Genomic DNA, 21,639 nt, shown 5'->3' with positions numbered 1-21,639 from the left:
ATGTGTGCTCAGTCGTGACCCCATGGACTATACAGCCCACCAGGCTCCTCTGACGATGGGATTTCCCAGGCTGGAACACTGGAGTGGGTTGCCATTTCCTCCTCCGGTGATCTTCCCAACCCAGGGATTAAATCCATGACTCCTGCACTGGCTGGTGGAATGTTTACCACTCAGCCACCGGGGAAGCCAAATAGTCATCCAGAACCAGAATGCAAATACAAATCAGTGCAATTTCAATTCCCAACAATGCACAGCAATCAAAGTCAAAGATGTCTGCTACGAAGATGATATCTATAGTCAAAGAGAAGTAGAGCTCATTAGCAACAACAACAAAAATGCTGTAACAAGCAGAGTTCACTCAATTATATTTTATTTAACCAAATAAAGTCTTCAAATCAAAGTATATGGCAATAAACTGTATAGAGGGGTCATAAAAAGCTCTTTTCATATAGTTTCCCATATTAAAATGATTTTATCATGCCTCCCAAACATATAATTAGTTTTGATTGAATGGTTTACTTTTGTGAAATTGTATTGATCCATTCATTAAACAGCTTATTCTGCAAAGAAAACAGTGTTAAAGTCTGCATAAATTACCACTGATAGACAGGATTTCACCAGACTGGCAAGCACGCCAAATATCTTTTTTCATAGTTCTAGAATATGATTTGCAAGCATATGCACATAATGAATCTAAATGAATTGTAAATCACTCAAATCTAACAGAAGTCCCACTTCATTAGGAATACATCCTTCTAAAGACATTAGTTCACCATCACATTTTTACATTAGTTAGCAGCTCTTTCAACTATTTTAGTATTAAAAAATGCCACACTTCTTTCAATAAAAGAGCAGTATCCTCTGCCCTGTTACTGTTTATGACTAGAAGAATGTCCAATCTAGAATATTAACACTAATAGTAGATTGCTTGTGTGCTCAGTCGCTTCAGTCATGTCTGACTCTTTGCAATCCTATGGGCTGTGTGTAGCCTGCCAGGCTCCTCTGTTCATGGGATTCTCCAGGCAAGCTCACTGGAGTGTGTTGCCATGCCTTCCTCCAGGGGATCTTCCTGACCCAGAGATTGAACCCGTGTCTCCTGCATTGCAGGCGGATTCTTTACCCACTGAGATACCTGGCTCGAAAACTGAAATAAAGAGAATTCCAACCACTTGGTGACAGGCCCTCAGCAATGCCTTCCTGAAAATTAAAAGGCAACCATTTTTATCCGCCCCGGGTGTACGTACGTTCCCCTTCCTGAACCCCCCTCCCACCTCCCTCCTCCCCTTATCCTCCCCCTCTGGGTCATCCCCGTGCAAAAACTTAGAAGAATCCCCCCTCCCACCTTCCTCCTTTTGCTATTGTGCTGAGTAGCAGACAAGCCAACAGGTGGCCAAATTAATATCCTTAGCTAAAAAATAAGAAGGTTCCTTTATTATCAGTCACACATGAACTGGCAAGGACCCAACACCTGAAGGAAAAGATATCTTATGTTTTAACCTAAATATGGAAAGGGGAGTGTGGCAGGGTGTAACATGTAATCACAGGTGGGCCAAAGCAGGCCTCAATGAGTTAAATCATCAAATTAATACTTCTGTTAAGCACTGCTGCTTATCAGGTGGTCATAAATCCTCTATTTCATGTAACTATATACATACAGAGGTATGTTCTGAAAACTCAGAGCACTTGTAGGATTTTTAGCAGAGCTTTATCTTGCTTCTCTTGTATTTTAAACTCCCAGAAGATGACTATCATACTATATCTCTTTATACTCTATAGCATCAAATGCAATAATTAATACTCAAGCGAAATAACCAAATCATCAAGAGTTTACAATTCAAAGAATATTTTTCTAAATGCTAGTTTGTCTTTGCTTATAAAAGGGCAGCTGTTACTATTTACAATAGCTAAGACATGGAAGCAATCTAAATGTCCACTGGCAGATGAATGGATAAAGAAGATGTGCTACATATATTCAATGGAATACTACTCAGCCATAAAAAAGAATGAAATAATGCCATTTGCAGCAACATGGATAGACCTAAAGATTATCATATTAAGTGAAGTAAATCAAGAGACAAATACCACATGCTATCACTTAAATATATGTGGAATCCAAAGTATGTCACAAATGAACGTATTTACAAAACAGAAACAGACTCAGAGGCACAGAAAACAAATTTATGTTTACGAAAGAAGACGGAGGGAGGGATACATTAGGAGCATGGCATTAGGAGAAACAGACTACCTCATATAAAACAGATAAACAACAAGGTCCTACTGCATAGCACAGGGACCTATACCCTATATTGCATAATAAACCATAAGGAGAAAATATATATATATAACAAAATAACTTTGCTGTACTCCAGAAATTAACACTGTAAATCAACTATACTTCAATTGAAAAAAATTTTAAATAAATAAAAGGGAAGCTGTTTTAACTTTCTGGTTATAAAAACAATAGACTGGAGCTTCCCTGGTGGCTCTGTGGTAAAGAATCCACCTGACAGTGCAGGAGACAAGGGTTCGATCCCTGATCCATGCTGTGAAGTAGCTGGGCCTGTATGTCACAATTACCGAGCCTGTGCTCCAGAGCCCAGGAACTGAAGCTACGGAGATGCATGCACCCTACAGTCTGTGCTCTGCAGCAGGTAAGGCCACTGCAGTGAAAGACCCGTGTAAGCACTGTAGCTGGAGGGTGGCCCCCACTAGCTGCAACCAGAGAAAAGCCCAACAACAGCAAAGACCCAGCAGAGCCAAAAATAAAATAGAGAAAAAAATTTAAAAAGGTATCACTCTAAAAATAAATAAAATGTACAGCAGAACATTCCTGTCCTATCAAAAAAGAAATAACACACTAACTGTAGATAATAGAGAATATAAAAAGTATTAAGAAAAATGAACTCATAATATATCATCACCCAAAGAAATAATTACTGTATGTCATCTGAATAAAACTAAGAATGTATATTTTACCTATATGGATATATGAAAAGGTCATGCTATATAGATTATTTTAAACTCTGCTTTTTCATTCATTATTTTCTGTTTTCTTGAAAGTTATTGGAAAATATTTATAGCTATAAAGTCCCAAATAACAGGAATGTACCAAACTTTGTTGATGAATTCCCCTATTAGTTGTTGTTTTCTTGGTCATGCTAATACTGCAATAAATCACTATAAATATTTGTCCACATTTCTTATTTTTCCCTAAGGATAGTTTCCTAGAAGTGGGGATAATGAGTCAAAGGGTAAACAAAACAAGGCTATTAACATATTGCCAAACTGCTTTCCAGAAGACATCCCGATTTGTAATCTCATTAGAAGCATATGTGTATCACTCATTTAAAAAATACAATTTATTTAAAATTTTTAGCAATATGGAAAGCAAGCAATAGATGCTTAGTGTCTCAATTTATATTTCCCTAGTAGTAAGATAAAACAACTTTTTGTATGTTTATTAGCCATTTATATTTCTCTTTCTGCACAAAACTTGCCAGTGTTTTTCCTTAGGATAAGCCATGAACTGTTTAGAACTGTAAACTAGTCACAGCCTAATTTCAGAAATCCATATGTGGACGTCTTCAGGGGTAACTGTGCATTTCCAAGCATTTATCTGCTAGCCTTAGTCTTTGTTTTCATTGCCACAATGTTATTTTTGTCAAAAGTTCTAAACCGAGACTCCAGCATTTAGACCAAATACTTCTCCAGTTATAGTAAGTATATCTTAACTGCTATTTTTATCTTCCTAAGAATTACCTAAACATGGCCCCTGATTATTAAGTCAATAAGTCAGTTTCTAGCTTGGTTCTTTGTAAATTAAGATGATAAAATGTTGAAACTGAAAACATATATTAGTAAAATTGAAATTTTGTAAGGAAACTTCATATAAAGATGTGATTACCTAGGTGGTTCTTTCAACTATCTTAGCTTAACTAAGTTTACAGTAAAATGTTCTAAGGAAAGTAACTTGCTTAGTCCTAAATTCTGTTTTTTAAAAACAGAAATAGACTGACAAAAAAAACACTGAATTAGTTTCAGGTGTAAAATACATTTGTACACATTGTAAAATGATCACCAGGATAAATCTAGTTAACACCCATTACCTTACATAATCACAAAATTCTGGTTCTTATGATGATAACTTTTAAGATCTACTCTCTTAGCAACTTTCAAATATAACTACAGTGCTGTCAACTATAGATACCATGGTATACATTATATCCTCAGAACTCAGCTATTTTACGACAGGAAGTCTGTGCCGTTTGACCTCTTTCACCCATTTCACCTACTCCCACCCCCCACAGTTTGTTTTTACCAGTGATTTTCCTTTGGAATTTAAGGAAAACATACCTTCTCTTTGCTAAAAATTCCCCTTTATATAATAGCGGATTTAAGAATGATACTTTAATCACTCACAAGAGGATATTATGATTCTAAATAACAATGTAAATAAAAGCCTTTAAATTAGCCTATCTTTAAAAAACTTGAAGATAAATTCCATAAACTAGCATTTCACATGTTTTTTAATAGAACTATCTAGTAAAAGTCACATCAAAATGTAAGTGCTTTTTGCCAATAGGAACATACATATCAATAATTACTTTAAATGTAAACGAAATAAACGCTCCAACCAAAACACACAGACTGGCTGAACGGATCCAAAAACAAGACCCATATATGTGCTGTCTACAAGAGACCCACTGCAGACCTAGAGACATATCCAGACTGAAAGTGAGAGGATAAGAAAAGATACTCCATGCAAATGGAAACTCAGAGTAGCAATTCTCATATCAGACAAAATAGACCTTAAAATAAAGAATATTACAAAATATGAGAAAGGACAGGACATAATGATCAAGTGCTCAATCCAAGAAGAAGACATAACTATTGTAAATATTTATGCCCCCAACATAGGAGCACCTCAATACATAAGGCAAACACTAACAGACAGAAAATGGGAAACTGACAGTAACACAATAATAGTAGGGGATTTTAACACCCCACTTACATCAACGGACAGATAATCAAAACAAAAAATTAATAAAGAAACACAAACCTTAAAGGACACATTAGACCAGAGGACCCTAACTGATATTGTCAGGACATTCCACGCAAACGCAGAAGAATACATTCTCAGGTGCATGCAGAATATTCTCCAGGACAGATCACATCTTAGGTCACAAATCAAGCCTTGATAAATTTTAAAAACATGAAATTGTATCAAGCATCTTTTCTGACCACAATCTGATGAGATTAGATAGCAGTTACAGGGGGAAAAAAAAAACTGCTAAAAAAACCCCACAAACACAAGAAGATTACCAAAAGGTTACTGAAGAAATAAAATGGGAAATCGAAAAACACAAACAAATGACAATGAAAACACAACTCAAAACCTATGGGATGCAGCAGAAGCAGTTCTAAGAGGGATATCTATAGCAATAAAATCCTATCTCAAGAGACAAGAAAAACATCGAGTAGACAACCTACCCTTACACTGAAAGCAACTGGAAAAAGAACAAAAAAGTCCCAAAGTTAGTAGAAGAAAAGAAATCAGAAAGATCAGATCAGAAATAAATGAAAACGAAATAAAGGAAGAAATAACAAAGATCAGTAAAACTAAAAGCTGTGTCTTTGAGAAGATAAACAAAATTGACAAACCGTTTGTCAGACTCATCAAGACAAAAAGGGAGAAGACTCAAATCAACAAAATGAGAAATGAAACGAGAGAGGTCACAACACACAACATGGAAATACAAGCGATCACAGAGACTATTACAAGCAACTACATGCCAATAAAATGGACAGCCTGCAACAAACGGACAGATTCTTAGAAAAAGTCAACCTTCCAAGACCGAACCAGAAAGAAACAGAAATTATAGACAAGTCAGTCACAGGCACTGAAACCAAAACTGGGATCAAAAAGCTCCCAAAAACAAAAGCCCAGGGCCAAATGGCTTCACACGCGAGTTGCATCAAGTGTTTAGAGAAGAGCTAATAGCTATCCTTCTCAAACTCTTCCAAAAAATTTCAGAGGAAGAAATACTTTCAAACTCATTCCACGAGCCCACCATCACCAAAATCAGACAAAGAAATCATAGAAAAAGAAAATTACAGATCAATATCACTGATGAACATAGATGCAAAAATCCTCAACAAAATTCTAGCAAGCAGAATTCAACAACACATCAAAAGGATCACATACCATGATCAAGTTGGGTTTATCCAAGGGATGCAAGAATTCTTTAATATATGCAAATCAAACAATATGATATACCATATGAACCAAATGAAAGCTAAAAATCATATGATAATCTCAACAGATGCAGAAAAAGCTTTAAAAAAATTCAACACCTATTTATATAAAAAAAAAACCTCTTCAAAAATGGGCATAGAAGGAACCTATCTCAACATAATAAAGGCCATATATGACAAAACTATAGCAAACATTCTCAGTGGTGAAACACTGAAAGCATTTCCTTTAAGATCAGGAGCAAAAAAGGGTGTCCACTCTCAGCTGTATTCGTCAACATGGTTTTGGATGTCCTAGCCAAAGAAATCAATGAAGATAAAGAAATAAAGTAAATTCAGATCAGAAAAGAAGTAAAACTTTCACTGTGTGCAGGTGACATGATACTATACATAGAAAACCCTAAAGATGCCACCAGAAAATTATTAAAACTAATAAGCAATGAACGAAGTTACAGGATATAAAATTAACACACAGAAATTCCTTGCATTCCTATACACTAACAATGAAAATTCAGAAACAGAAATTAGGAAAACAATCCCATTCACCACTGCAACACAAAGAATAAAATACCGGACTAAATCTACCTTAACAGACAAAAGACATGTATGCAGAAAACTGTAAGTCAATGATGAAAGAAATCAACGACACAAACAGATGGAGAGATGTATCATGTTCTTGGATTTGAAACAAATCAATACTGTGGAAATAACTATACTATCCAAAGCAACCCCTATCAAACTACCAATGGCATTTTTCACAGAATTAGAACAAAAAATTTCACAATTCGTATGGAAACACAAAAGACCCTGAATAGCAAAAGCAATCCTGAGAAAGAAAGAACAGAGCTGGAGGAATTAGCCTTCCTGACTTCAACGTACACTACAAAACTGCAATCATCAAGACACAAAAACAGAAATACAGACCATTGGTGCAAGACTGAAAGCCCAGAGATAAACCAGCACACCTATGGGCACCTCATCTTTGACAAAGGAGGCAGGAATATACAATGGAAAAAAGACAGTGTCTCCAATAAGTGACGCTGGGAAAACTAGACAGTTACATGTAAAAGAGTGAAACTAGAATACTTCTTAATGCCATACATAAAGATAAACTCAATAAGGACCTAAATATAAGATCAGACATTATAAAACTCTTACAGGAAAGCATAGACAGAACACTCTTGGACATAAATCACAGCAAGATCCTCTATGACCCATCTCCCAGAGAAATGGAAATAAAAACAAAAGTAAACAAATGAGACCTAATTAAACTTAAAAGCTTTTGCACAGCAAAGGAAACCACACACAAGAAGAAAAGACAATCCTCAGTACAGGAGAAAATAATTGAAAAGAAAGCAACTGACTAAAGATTACTCTCTAAAATACAGAAGCAGTTCATGCAATTCAATATCAGAAAAACAAACAGCCCAATCAAAAAATGGGCAGAAGACCTAAACAGACATTTCTCCAAAGAAGACATAAGCTGGTCAATAAAAATATGAAAAGATGCTCAACATCGCTCATTACTAGAGAAATGCAAATCAAAACTACAATGAGGTATCACCTCACACCAATAAGAATGGCCATCGTCAAAACAAAACTACAAGCAGTGAATGCTGGAGAGGATGTGGAGAAAAGGGACTCCTACCGCAGAGATGGTGGGAATTTAAGTTGTTATAGCCACTATGGAGAACAGTAGAGACATTCCTTAATAAAGTAGGAATAAAACTACCGTAGGGCCCAGCAATCTCATTGCTGGGCATGTTCCCTGAGAAAACCTGGGCATATTCATGTTTAATTGAAAAAAACACATGTAACCCCAATGTTCACTGCAGCAGTAGGTACAATAGCCAGGACATGGAATTAACCTAGATGTCCCTCAGAAGATGAACAGATACAGAAATTGTGGTACATATATATAATGGGATATTAATCAGCCAGAAAAAAGAATGAATTTAAGTCCGTTCTAGTGAGGTGGATGAACCTAGAGCCTATTACACTGAGTGAAGTAAGTCCGAGAAAGAAAAACAAGTATCATATATTAACACACATATATGGAGTCTAGAAAAAGGTCTTCATGAACCTATTTGCAGGGAAGGAAGGGAGACAGAGATACCAAGATAAGACTTTTGGACAAAGCGGTGGAAGCAGAGAGTGGGACGAATACAGAATATAGCATCAACACACACATACTACCATGTGTAAAAGAGACAGCTGGTGACAAGTTGCTCTGAACACAGGCAGCCAAGCACGGTGTTCTGTGATGATCTGAAGTAGGAGCGGAGGGAGGCTCAAATGGGAAGGAATACATGTATACCTACGGCTGATTCACACTGTTGTATGGCAGAAACCAGTGCAACGCTGTAAAGCAATTTTCCTCTAATTAGAAAATAAAATTTTTATAATAAAAAGAAAAAATACCAAAAAAGAAGTTTTAGCACATATATATGAAGGAATATTATTCAGTCACAAAAAGAAACAAGTTCGAGTCAGTTCCAGTGAAGCTGATGAACCTAGAGCCTGTCACAAAGTGAAGTCAGAAAAACAAGTGTCACATATTAATACAGATGGAATCTAGACAAACGGTACTGATAAACCCTATCTGTAGGGCAGAAACAGAGATGCAGACACAGAGACAGACTTGTCGACACAACGAGGGAAGCAGAGGGTGGGATGAAGTGAGAGCAGCACTGAAACACACCCACCCCCGTATGTAGAAGACAGGGCCAGTGGGGCTTTGCTGTGCGATGCAGGGAGCTCAACGTGGTCGCTGGGACAGGCTAGAGGGGTGGGATGGGGTGGGAGCTAGGGGGGTGTTTCGAGAGGGAGGGGCCATATATATACCTACAGCTGATACGTGCTGATGTATGGCAGAAACCAATCCAAAACTGTAAAGCAACTATCCTCCAATAAACAATAAAAAAATCAGGTGCTTTTAAAGGGCTACTGTATTGTTAACGTAAAGGAAAAGAAAACTCTTTAAAGAACAACTTATGTTTATTCGTTTCTCAATCTATGGGTTGTCCAGTTCAAAATTCTTGTCAGAGGTCTTAGAAAATATGATAATAATCTTGTATGTGTAAATTTTCTGTTATTATTCAACATAAGTAATAAGAGAATTACTTCTGGAACTAAGCTCATCTTAAACCAACTGGCTGTTTCTCACCCATGGTTTTCCAAATCAGGTGACCTGTGCTTCCAATAAATGAAAGTCCTTAAATGATCTACTAATACAATTTACAATAAAAGTCCATGGTGAAATTGAGGCCAGGTACAGAGAATGCACCAAGAAGCCAGACTGTCCTCTGCAAGTCAGATTCTCTCACATCCTGGAGTTCACAGCATCCTCCACTTTAGTGGGGCAATAACTGGAGTTTACAAGCTTCCAATTTTGAGAGACTTAAATTCATAGAACTCTTAATATCACATTGCAGTTTAATTGCAGAAGTTTAAACAAAAATTTAAGATAACAGAAGTAAAGTTAAAATACAAATGAGTGTCTTGTGACCTTACCTACATGGTTGGAGACCTTTTGCTCTCTCTCAAAGAAACGGTTTTTCTTGCCTATCTGGAAGTAAACGTGACCATCTCAGACGCTAGGGGAAAACTGACTCCAAGCAGTGAGTACTTACAGGCTGGTCATCCGAGTTTCCTTCTCGCCTATAATAATGGAGGTGGTGCTTCTATCACTCTGTAGCCACAGAGCACAGTGGTGTCACATGCCATTCAGCCAGAAGCAGTGACAAGGTGTGCTCTGCAGCTCACTGCCCAAGTTCCTAGAGATACAGAACAGATACAGCCACCAGAGCCACAATCCAACACATGCAATGACGCCTTGGATAATCTGCAGTAACCAGCTCTCAAGTCAACATCACCTTGACACAATTTGGGGGCCTGAAGTACAGTTCCTTATCACGTCCCAACTACATACTCTTAGTTTTGGCAAGAGCTTAATGTCTCTCCTTTTGGCTGGTCAGAGCAGATGTCTCTTTTCCATAGCCCGAACAAGGAATCAAAGAAATTCTTTAGTTCTAGGTCCCAGAGAGTTTTGTTTAGGGGCACGGTTATCAGTAGCTTCTCATCAAGTTCTGTGGTGGTGGTTAATGGGGGGAGGAAATCCAAATACAGAGAAGTGGAAGCAAGAATATAAACATGTAACAAAATGCTCATAGACCTTTAAGATGTTAACATTCATGAACTCCATCTCAGATCTTTTCCAAATGTAAAATGAAAACATGACAGACAAGGGTGATGTCTCTGTGTGTCCCTCTTTCTCCAGGAGCAAGCACTAATCGAAGGCAGGTTTCTGTCCCATATGTTTATACTTCGCTATAAACACACACATATGAATAATAAATGGTGGATCCTATAAGCTTTAAAGTTTTCACACAAATGGCATCATGTGTACTACTCTATGACCTACTTTTGTTTTCTCCTTTAAAAAAAACCAAAAACTCGACACAGTGCCATTGAGACCCAGCCTCCAACCTTCTGGACAGTGCAGTCCTACTTACGTTGTCTTTAGATAGCATCACAGCCTGAGACATCTACGGAGTTAATATCTGCACCCAGATCCAAAATAAGCTCTAAGACTAACGATTAAACAAGCAAAGCTGAGTCTTCAGTGTCGCAGGAATACATAAGCTCTTTTCCCTCACCTTGCCTCCTCTGCAAGCACACAGCAAGAATCCCAAGGCTCTTGCTCTCCGACTCCGCATCTTCCCAAGCAGGAATTGGAGAAGCCACTCAGGCCAAGGCACAAAGTCATACAATTCTAAAACCTCTGCTCATTTTAATTAGGAAGACAGTATAAACAAGAAAGGGTTTGGTTTTAAGAGTCTGTCAGAGCGATGTTGTCAGCCCAGTTCCATATTTACCGTGTGATCCAAGTCTCACAATCTACGCAGCCTGGTAAAAGCATCTCTCGACAGCAACGCCGCAAACCTGTCTCTAGGTGTCGCCACAGAGACCCAGGCACAAGGCCGCTGGGACGGGTCCACAGGTAACACGGAAGGCAGGGCTGACTGAAGGCAGTGTGGGCAGGTGGGTGCAGTGATGCCATGCTTACTGCTAAGGAAGCAATGAATCCCTCATGTTGAACCATTTGATTTCTTGAGACTGACTTCTTCCTAAAAGCGTAGTTCAACTGAGTTAAATTTCAGAAGGCTCCATTTGTGTTAGAATATATAAGTGAAATTAAAAAAAAAAAAGATTGAGTTGGAATTCTAACTTGTGTCTTGGCTAAGTAGTCACAGTTTGGGGATTCAGATTTAGCCCTTCGACGATAAAATGCAGGCAGTGTCTATCGGTAATTTAAATTGAAGAAAGCAGCAGAAACAAGAGAAGTAGAGAAAGATGGTTTAAAAAGACATGTTCCTTTCCTTTCTTAGGAAGGAAAAATAGGTTCGTCTGAGAGCCTTATAACAGCAACACCAACTGCAGCCTTGAAAACTCAATTGCCAGTGCTTTTCAGTCTTACGAACACTCTTTTACTTATGGTTTCTAAAAATGAGCAATTTTTTAAATTTGAATCTGTGACAGAGCTCCCCTCTCTGACCTAGGCCACCCCACTGTGAATTTGAGTTGTCTGAATTAGGGGTCATGCCCAAAGAGCTCCTGGTCGCCTCCACCCTCCATCTGCTGACAGAGTATACTGGGAGAAGAGAGCCCATATTTACTTCATTTGTGCTTTTCCAGTCTGCGTTGCGTTAATGTTCATTTCCCAAGTAATTTAAGATAATGATCTGAATATACACTGAACTGGGATCATCAAAAGTAGAAGTTTCCTCTATTTCAGCTTCCCACACCCATGTATTATTTTCACAAATATTTGAACCTCAAACCAAATCATAAATAAACACAGTCCTGACTTCTATGTTTTACCTTGTGTTTATTGAAAAAACTTCTAAATAGCTATGTAGCTGTTGCTCTTGGTAAGTCAGTGAGTGAGTGTTTTATGTTCTTAGCTCCTTAAATATGGTAGGAAATTATCCTTATTGCTGTGAAAATTATTTTAGAGGATGGTGGTGGCTGTGGAATATTTCCTAGAGTAACCACATTTCTGAAAAATAAATTCTTTTTTCTACTACTACATGAAAAGTTTTGAGACTTAAAACAGAAATATTGCAGAAAGCACATATTAGAAAATATCTTTATGAATGTTAAGTTAGGGAAGCATTTCTTGGGTAAGGCAGATAAAGCACAAACCTTGAGAAAAAAATGAAATTTTGCATCAAAATGTAAAGCATTTGCACGAAAAAAGAATGCCATAAGATGATTAAAGCACAGGTCATCGACTGCAAGTTCATATTTTCAACTTACATAACCAAAGGGTTAATGTACAGATGAATCACTTTTATAATCAAAATACAGAAGAGTAGGCAAAAGAAATCTGGGAAACAGGAAACGAATAGCAATTTACAGAAGAGGAAACTCAGTCTGATATACCTAGGAGAATATGCTAACCTCGCCAGTTATGGGGAGATTCACAAACTACAAATGAGACGCTACTTCCTACTCACAGTACAAAGTGTCAACAAGGAAGTGAGGAACCCAGGACTGTACACACACTGCTGACAATGTTAGTCAGTACAGACACACTGCCCCACATCATGACAGACCTGCAAAATCAGGACACACACATTCTCCATCACCCAGGAATTCTATTTCCAGTTGTCTATCCGACAGAAATCTCTGCTCCTATGAGGAGACAAGTCTTTGTAAGGAGACGTTTACAAAACTGGTCTTTGCAGCAGAAACAACCTCAATGCCCAGGAATAGGCAGATAAGCCACAGAATACATAAAGTAATGAAAGTGGAAAGAATCAAATGCATCATCACACATGGAGCTCACAAACTGTTCGATGGTGCGCAAGGGCGAGATTCCATTTCAGTAGGATTGTTAAATGGATGCATATGTGTATGTGTGGAGGAGGAAAGTATGGGCAGACAATACACACGACGTTCTTAATTGTCTCTGCAAAAGCTCAGGTGAGGGGTTCAAACAGGACTTGAACTTCAACTGCGACATTTTGTCTTTAATAACTTAAAGACGGATCTGAAACAATGACAAATGAACATGTATTAACTTGGTGGTAAAATATGGATATTATTATTGTCCTTGGTGAATTTTTAAAATAAAGAAAGGGACAAATAAGGCTTCAAGTGTAAGTTCCTAATCCCCATCTAGATGATCGAGCTTTTGGTTCAACTAATTCGCTTCCTGGGAGGTAACTGTAACCCACCTTGACTATTGCCCACCTTAAGTAATTCAGTTCTGAACTTTATGCCACTTTGGAAAAATATGCCCCTAAATTACCAGTAGGTCAAACAAATACATTAAGGTCTTTTGGAAGATAATTTGTCATACATACTGATGTTAAACATGAAAGATTCTGAAAATAAATTTATGTATAAATTACATTTCCTGTAATTTATCTCATTAAAAATTCAGTTTTTACTACAAAGAAACACTAGTTAGCAGTAACAGCTTAATAACTACAAATATAAATCTAGACAAATCAGTACTTCCATGGTCATTAGAGCCTCCATGAATATAACATCTAGTTAGCAAAGCAACTCCAAACCATGACATTATTAATCTCAGGGGTTTTTTAAACAATAAGAATTGCATACTTATACATAAAAGTCAATCTTTAAAATATTTATCAACTGACTAGTCTACCCCTCCCAAATCTATGAGGCTTACAAAGTTCCATAGATCACCTAATCCCAATTAATAAATATAACTTTCCTGTTCATTCACATTTAACTTTTCTTCATATTGTTAAGCTAAAGGATAATTATGTGAGACTGCTGCTGCTGCTGCTAAGTCGCTTCAGTCGTGTCCGACTCTGTGTGACCCCATAGACGGAAGCCCACCAGGCTCCCCCTTCCCTGGGATTCTCCAGGCAAGAACACTGGAGTGGGTTGCAATTTCCTTCTCCAATGTGTGAAAGTGGAAAGTGAAAAGTGAAAGTGAAGTCGCTCAGTCGTGTCCGACCCTTAGTGTGAGACTAGCACTTTACAAAAGTGGAAAGGACAAGAAAAATCAAAAGACTATCCAGCTTATCTAAGTCCCTGAAAGAACCATTCTTACACAAAGGAAATGAAGGGGGTTGAATTTCAGGCCTGATAAAACTGGGACCCTATGGTGGAACAAGAGGGAAGATCATTAAGGTAGAGAAGAAATAAATGTGAGAATAATGGATTTTTTTATGCAACATTTTTATTCTGCCCGAATAGCTAAGTTCCTTTATTAGCTTAGGAAATAAACTGTGTTATGGAAAACTCACTTTATTCATCATGCTTGCTCTTTCAGATAATTATAAATGTAACAGTTTAATTTACTTTCAAGCAGTTTTAATGGATGTTACAACAAATGGTCCTACAACCTTAGAGAATCTGGAAGCAGGTAAAACCTGCAAGAAATGGAGCAACATTCTGATGGGCGTGTGCAGGGCCTGTCCATCTCTCTCCTCCAGTCTTCCTCCCACACCCACTGGGTCTTCTAAGGCTGGTCTGGAGAGCAAGGCACACATATCCATCAAGCACAGGGCATGAAGAAACAAAATGCCCATCAGTCAGGAGCTGTTTGCTTCTCTGTGAAAATGGCAGTGCCATCTGGAGGCAGAGGTGATCTTGTTCTTACATGTGAGAGGTTTATTATACTCTCAAGATCATTCCTGATGCTAATTTTTTGCCGTAGAAATAATACATTCTTATCCCCCAAACTGGGTAAATACCAATTAGTAAAACAGAAACTCTATTATTCAGTGATAAGCACTTCTGATTTTGAGACTTTTCCTTCCATTGAGGATAAGATATACACATTTATGTCCACTGGGAATGAAAATGTGCATGGCCACAAATGTGCACAAATTCTGTAAATAGTTACTTATATATCAGATGAAAAACATTAGATGCTAATGACTTTCCAAGTTATTAAATTTGCTCCATAGAAATGACTGCATATATTACATGATAATAATAAAAATAAATTTACCATCATTCTGCTAATCCCCAATTAACTTGGGGGGGGAAGCTATTAAAACCTGTATAAATTATGCTAAAATGAACACCATCATACACTAATCTTTGTCCATATGTATAATTTCCTGATGACACAGCCCTAGAAATTGGGCTTTCTTAGGTATATAAAAGCAATGATAATAACACTAAACCAAACATACACAGGGCTTGTTCAGTTGCTGAGTCGTGTCCGACTCTGTGACCCCATGCAGCATGCCAGGCTTCTCTAACCTCCGCTATCTCCCAGAGTCTGCTCAAAGTCATGTCCACTGAGCCAGTGATTCTGTATAACCATCCTCTGCCATTCCCGTCTCCTTTGGCCTTCGAGCTTTCCCAGCCTCAGGGTCTTTTCCAAGGAGTCGGCTCTTCGCATCAAGTGGCCAAAGTCTTGGAGCTTCAGCATCAGTCCTTCCAATGAATATTCGGGGTTGATTTCCTTTAGGATTGACTGGTTTGATCTCCTTGCAGTCCCAAGGACTCTCAAGAGTCTTTTCTAGCACCACAGTTCAAACCATAAAAATAGGGCTTACTATAGGCCAAGTACTTTTCTAAGCCCTTTACATATAAAAACTCAATGATCCCTTGTAACAATTCCATTTAATAAATTCTATAATTATCTCCATTTTACAGGTGGGAAAACCAAGTTTAAGTAACTTGATCGAGGTTAAGTAACCAAGACCACAGAGCTAGTAAATGGTAAAGTTGAGATTCATACAAGGCCTTCTGGCTGAAGAGTTGATGCTGTGGAATTGTATCAAATTGTGCGTGCTTGAGTGTGTGCATACTAAATCGCTTCAGTCGTGTCTGACTCTTTGCAACCCTATGGACTGTAGCCCACCAGGTACTTGTTGCCAAATCACCTGTCTCTTTATACTAACTCCCTGTTGACATCCTTCACAGAGGTATCAATTTACCCTGCCATCATTTGTTCTCCTCTCTGAAAATCTGACAGATGAAAAATAACTGTTCCTTTCATTCCCCCTCTCTACTTACTAGCATGACTAGACAGTTTAGAAGTTCACACACTCCCTCTGTATTTGCATTTCTATGAGCTGTCTGTTCGTGTACTTTGTCTGTTTCTTCCAATCCCTACTGGAAGTATCCACGGTCTTTCTATTGGCCTGTATTAGTTCTTTTAAGATTGTTTTTGTATGTGGGTCATTTTGTAAGTCTTTATTGAACTGTTTACAATGGTGTTTTCATTTTTTTTTTTTTTTGGCCACAAGGCATGTGGCATTTTAGCTCCCTAACCAGGGTCAAATCCCATCCTCTGCATTGAGAGGGGAAGTTTTTAATCACTGGATCACCAGGGAAGTCCCTGTATTAGCTCCTAATATAATTAATTAATCACCATTTCTCATTTTTATCTTAATTTTACTTGGCATGTAGGCAATTTGAATTTTTATATAATCAAAATGCTCAGTTTACATTTGTATGCTTTCTTCTATTCAGTTCAGTTCAGTCGCTCAGTCGTGTCCGACTCTCCGCGACCCCATGAATCACAGCATGCCAGGCCTCCCTGTCCATCACCAACCCCCGGAGTACACTCAAACTCATGCCCACAGAGTCGGTGATGCCATCCAGCCATCTCATTCTCGGTCTTCCCCTTCTCCTCCCGCCCCCAACCTTTCCCAGCATCAGAGTCTTTTCCAGTGAGTCAACTCGTCACATGAGGTGGCCAAAGTATTGCAGTTTCAGCTTTAGCATCAGTCCCTCCAATGAACATCCAGGATTGATCTCCTTTAGAATGGACTGGTTGGATCTCCTTGCAGTCCAAGGGACTCTCAAGAGTCTTCTCCAACACCACAGTTCAAAAGCATCGATTCTTCGGCGATCAGCCTTCTTCACAGTCCAACTCTCACATCCATACATGACCACGGGAAAAACCATTGCCTTGACTAGACAGACCTTTGTTGGCAAAGTAATGTCTCTGCTTTTTAATATACTATTCAAGGTTGGTCATAACTTTCCTTCCAAGGAGCAAGCGTCTTTTAATTTCATGGCTGCAATCAGCATCTGCAGTGATTTTGGAGCCCAAAAAAATAAAGTCTGACACTGTTTCCACTGTTTTTCCATCTATTTCCCATGAAGTGATTACTCCAGCCTTTTTTAAAAAATTACATTTATTATCAACACACTAACCTTGGAAATTCCTCTAAGTTCACAACTGAGATCTGTTTAGAATAGCAATAATTAAGGCTACATAGGTATATAAACTGATTTGTCTAAATTTGTATTTATAAATGACAATTATAAGGAACTGTTAAAGTCAAAAGTACCCATTTTTGGTGGGTGGTGGGGGCTGCAATGGGTGAAGGGGGTCAAAAGTTACATATTTTCAGTTACAAAAGTTATGATATATATAGAAACATACTCACACATCTGAAAATTATAATGGCATGCCAATTACACCTCAGTAAAAATATGCATAAAAACATTTGTTCAATATGTTTTGTGAAATATAGTCTCAGTCAAGACCTGCATACAAACAGAGAAAACCAAAGCACATGTTAATAAAACAGTACCCCCCCTTAAAAATCTACTGGATTAACAGAGATTACTGCACCAACACTACTGCATTTTTCAATATAAGAAATGATTCATAAATTACAGTCTATCTTTTTGAGACCTGAAACCTAAAGTCAAACTAAAATCAAACTAAATAGACTGCTCTAGTTTTACAAACAACTTCTCCCTTCAGATTCAGATAAATGTTCAAATGTTTTTCTCAACTGAGGCTCTCTTTCAGAGAACCTGGAAATTATCTAGTGTGTGGTGCTGGCATTAAATCTTCAACAGAGTGGAATGGAGAGAGACTTGATACTATGGATGGTTTTACATAATACGTTTTTATCCTCATGTAGTTTTTAGAGTAGACAGCAACATATGCTGACTTATTACAGCAGAATTATTCAATCTGAGGAAAAGTTATAATCTAAGACACTTCTATTCTGGTTACAGCCACATCAAAATCATCTCAAACATGAAAACGATCCTTACCTTTAAATATTTGCAGAGTAAAAGCTGTCATGGATCTTCTCCTAACAGTAATTCTAGCCCAATGTTTAACAGTAACATAAAGTCAGCAGATTTTCATAGTTGATCTCAATCCCTAACGGGATTTCTTCTTGTTTTATTCCGTTGTCCAAAGAAGACATCAACTATATGTCTATCATCAATTTAATGGTTCTCTGATTTGAATAGCATTATTCTAGTGAGTGGTTTTAACTGTGTGTGTGTCTGGCAGCGGGGAGGGGCAGATTGCAGCAGTTTTACTGATGTCTCAGACTCTCCTTTATACCAAAGTACCATACAATAGGGCATGATCAGCTGTGAGCAGCATGCCAAGTAATTTGTTAATAACAATGAAACTGATGTTTATGAACTATTTACTTTTAAAATAGAAACACACAACAGGTCCACAATTCTTCTTACAATAAAGTTATGTACTCATTTGCATTCTAATGCTTTCACAGGTGGGAAGAGATGGAAGTTAAAACCATCCCAGTATATCACCACGCAGCCTGTCTGATCTATGCTACAGCCCACAGTAAGCAACTCTTCGTGAATAATACTTTCATGCCGAGTATTGATTTTATGAATACCACAAAACAAAAAGCTCATGGTGCTATTTGCTTTGCTGCCCACACACACATACCCACACAATGCTTTTAAATGAAATCTGCCATGGAGTATGTGATATGTGTGAATATTAATCTTAATTTGTATTGCTCTAAAAAGGCACTGAGAATCACTAGTCTAAACTATCTTCATAATAATCTCTATTTTTGGAATTCAGAGAAGAATAGAGTTCTCAATTAAGGATCTCACGAGGGCACAAAGAAGTGGAAGAATTTCCTCACTCTAAAATAATGTTTTGTGGTTTAATTTTTTAAGTCTACATTGCTAATTCTTCTCATGATGGAATCTCTTAGGTCATACTTTCACATGAGCAATTATTTCCACATGGGGTTCCTATTTGTTCATGTTCCTCAATTTCCATTATAATTGAAACTATTAATAATAATCAACAATAATGGTAAGAACTAGGATTTCCATTGAGCACTTGCTGTATGCCAGCACTTTACATGGACTCATTCAGATATATATCCCATAGCCACAGTCCTTAATAGTAAGGACTATTATTGTTATCTTTTTAAAGATGTAGAAACTCACTGTTAGAGAGGGTAGGTAAGTTGCCCATGGTCACACACCAAGCAAGTAGAAGTGTGACCTCAAAGCTGGTCTTTCTATCCACCACCATTCTCCTACATATTCAATTCCTACATTTCTTCTCACTTAACAAGATTACTCTGGCTTCTGATCATTCTTCCTAAATGATACTATCTTTACTTGTCAATATTTGCAAGCTTATTGATCCTCATTTTTTTCAACTTGTCAGATGTCAACTTATCAACTGATACCTCTGGCCTGTTTATACCAGACACTTCAGTTCAGTCACTCAGTCATGACCGACTCTTCGCGACCCCATGAATCACAGCACGCCAGGCCTCCCTGTCCATCACCAACTCCCAGAGTTCACTCAAACTTATGTCCATCGAGTCGGTGATGCCATCTAGCAATCTCATTCTCTGTTGTCCCCTTCTCCTCCCGCCCCCAATCCTTCCCAGCATCAGAGTCTTTCCCAGTGAGTCAACTCTTCGCATGAGGTGGCCAAAGTATAGGAGTTTCAGCTTTAGCATCAGTCCTTCCAATGAACACCCAGGATTGATCTCCTTTAGAATGGACCGGTTGGATCTCCTTGCAGTCCAGGGACTCTCAAGAGTCTTCTCCAGCACCACAGTTCAAAAGCATCAGTTCTTTGGCGATCAGCTTTCTTCACAGTCCAACTCTCACATCCACACATGACCACGGGAAAAACCATAGCCTTGACTAGATGGACCTTGGTTGGCAAAGTAATGTCTCTGCTTTTTAATATACTATCTAGGTTGGTCGTAACTTTCCGATAGCCATCTTGCATAAATATTTAGTGCATAAGTCACAACCTGGCACTAATGTTGAACACACAATTCCAGCTGCATTCTTGACTGCACCGGTCTGATTGGCAGTTGATCGCCAGAGTCCTCATTCTGTAGTTACAGAATTACATTGTAACAATCACCAAGAGGAGTGGTTCTTAACCTGCAGTCCACAGGTTCATGAGATGATCCATCAATCTTCTGAAGCCATATGCAAAATTACATGTGTAAGTACACACGCATACCGTACTGGTGAACAGGTATAAATCCATTTTATAAGTAATCCTCCCACACTAAAAAAAAAAATTATCATTTATACCAAGAATGGCAGAGGCTCTCAACGAACCATCCAAAGAAAACACAATATAAGGCACTTCTTAGTTGCTCCTAGGTGGGTGATGATAATTAGCTGTGAATGGTCTAGGACCATATTTATTAATGGGGTCAACTTAATAAATTTTTTGGAGTTATGTTACTGCCAATTTTCCCTCTGTATCAGAGGGTAGGATTGAATCTGCAGTATACTGTTTTTGGAACACATTCTTGTTACTGCTACATTTTCTCATTATCAAAGCATAAGTAAACGTATTCCATGAAAGAGACCATCAGATCTTCTCTCCCTCTATAAAATATTGCATTGGCCCTTTCAAATCCTTTTTCTATCCTCCACAAGTTCTCAACATTACTAAACAGTTCACGGCAATACTAGCAAAGCTTCGTCAATGATAAAGCTTAAAGAATCAACCACTGTGCTTAAAATTTCTGTTTCAATAAGAGATCATGAAACTGACTACATCGTCAGCTTCTGAAAGTGCTGACCTGGAGCACCATCTCTGTTAGCCCAGAACACTCCGGAGATCCATTCTACTGTGTTCTCAGACCACAGTGCTGCATGAGGCCAAGCATGTCACTCCCCTGCCTGCATACATGTACACACGCGCCGTCTCTACTCAAGGCTGGACACGAAACCCCAGCCAGGCCAATGAGACTCTATCAAGAAAGAGGCTGTCCCTTTCACCACAATCAGTAACTAATGAAAATGCAACAGCTCCCCAAAACAAAGTTGAATGAAAAGAGAAAAACTCCAGTAGATGGAGAAACAAAGGAATTTTCATGACATCACCATTTGAAACCTGGGATCCAGCCAAGCCTGAGGTTTACCCCTTGAACTTCTCCCATTTTGTGAGCCAAGAGATGCAGTTTTGTTTAAATTATGAGATGCTTTTCCGTGCTATTTACAAACCAAGAGTTCTGACTAATCACATTCAATTTGCTTGTGACCATCATGTAATTTTATTAATGAAATGAATATTTTCAAAGTGTTCCTTCCCCATGTTCTCAAAACATTACTTGGGGCGTCCCAAAAAGGACTCACCAC

General features: G+C 38.2%; 1 protein-coding gene across 4 annotated transcripts in view; it reads right to left on the bottom strand.

Moving 5' to 3' along the window:
• Positions 1-21,639, bottom strand: part of NR3C2 (nuclear receptor subfamily 3 group C member 2) — a 437,832-nt gene that overhangs the window by 388,242 nt on the left and 27,951 nt on the right. The window lies entirely within an intron of this gene.

This window comes from Moschus berezovskii, chromosome 19 (assembly GCF_049115385.1).
Source record: "Moschus berezovskii isolate FMDL1 chromosome 19, NW_MosBer_1.0, whole genome shotgun sequence".
Lineage (NCBI taxonomy): Eukaryota > Metazoa > Chordata > Mammalia > Artiodactyla > Moschidae > Moschus > Moschus berezovskii.
Note: the sequence above shows the minus strand (reverse complement) of the source record. Positions and strands in the feature narration are given on the sequence as shown.